Source organism: Alligator sinensis, unplaced genomic scaffold, assembly GCF_000455745.1.
Source record: "Alligator sinensis unplaced genomic scaffold, ASM45574v1 scaffold353_1, whole genome shotgun sequence".
In the NCBI taxonomy this organism is placed as follows: domain Eukaryota; kingdom Metazoa; phylum Chordata; order Crocodylia; family Alligatoridae; genus Alligator; species Alligator sinensis.
Genome location: NW_005842075.1, coordinates 1749292 through 1750946, shown reverse-complemented (window position 1 = coordinate 1750946; position 1655 = coordinate 1749292).

Sequence of the window (1655 nt, the reverse complement as noted above, 5' to 3'; positions counted from 1 at the left end):
GGCGGGGGCCCGGCCGCCGAGGGATCGCCCCTCGTGGGCTCGGCGGGAAGGAGGCAGCCGCCCCACCCCGCCCCCCTCCCCGCAGCCGCCCTTGCTGAGGCGCTCGGAGAGGGAAGGAGACCCCTTGCACCCGCCCGCCTCCATAAAGGCCGGCTTGAAACGTGCGCCTTTGTGTCTGAAGGCAATAAACGGGAGCGGCCGCCGCCCGGGGGACAGGAGCCCCCCAACCCCTGCCACCAAATATGCCCTGGATTGGCTAGTCTCCAGTCGCTGAGGGAAGGAGCTGGGATGGAGGAAATGGACCTGTTCTCATTCCCTGGGGGGTGGGGAGGGGCTCCGTATATCTAAAGCAATCCACACTCTTATCTGTACTCCCTCCTTCCCCTTAGAGCAGCTGCTCCCATACGGGATAAAGACTTCCTTTGACTGGGCCAAAGGACTTTTTCCCCCAACTCTTCGGGCTCTTCCTGTGCCCTGAGTCTGCAGCACAAGCGATTCTTCCAGACAGGGATCTGATGAAAATCCCTGTGTGACAAGACAGTGTTAGAGTAAGCGTGAACCCAGCCCAGCCCATCTGTAAGATCCTTCTGAAGAGGAAGGATAACTTTAGCAGAGGCCCAAGCCCATCTCAAAAAAGCAAGCGAAACACTATCAGTGTCTGCAAAGGGAGGGGAGGAAGGAGAAATGCATGCAAGAGGCTGACCTACTACTGTATATATCCCCCTTCATTCGCCTGCTAACCAACCGGGGGGGGGGGCGGATTCTGACACAGACACAGTTCAGTACCCTTGATTTACCTTACTTGGGTGAATAGCCCCAGGACGTTCAAGCACAGGTTTGGGGTGGGTTTTACACCAGACTTTGAGCAAGGTCCATACTCAGACAGCGCGTGCCCTGGCCATCTGCAAATCCTGTAGAGCTTCAAATCACAAAGCAGCTCTAAAAGTCCTAGGCACAAACTAGGATATATTAACTTGGATGTTTGGGGGGGAGGAGGGGGGTTGGTTGTAGCCGTGTTGAGTGGTTAGTCTAATAAAAGATATCACATTTACCCAAATAATCTTGTTTGCCTTAGCCTGGATGTGAAAGACACTAACTTTGCCTCTTCCCCAGTCTGTTGCAGTGCGAAACTGATGCTGCAGCTGTAATGGTCCAGAAATTATGCTAAAGGCAAAGATTTCTTAGGGCAATGCCTTGTATCAGACCAACTGTGCATCTGGGACAAGCTGAGACAGGCTTTGAAAATGCAAGACACTCCTCATTAGGTCCTGAGTAAGAAGGAGCAGGTAAAGAATGCCTCGCATTCAAAAGCTTGTCTAACTTTATCCCAGCTAGAGTTGGTCCAGTGCAAGGCAATGCCCTAAGAAATCTTTGCCCCTCATGTCTATAGGGGGAAGAAATATCATTTCCCCCCAAAACACAAATACAGAAAGCTGGAAATACCAAATTGAGGCCACACCTTAAAAGTCCATATCCATTAAAAGGTGATAAAGGCTTCAGTAGGACCAGCCTAAGAATGTTAACCCTGCCCCACTCTCAGTTCACACAGGAGCCAGGAGATCCAAATTACGGTGTGTTGCCTCAAGTTATCTAAAATGCAAGTCTGTATACAGGATTGCAGCATTTCTTGGTTTGATAGATTGTCAACAGAAACC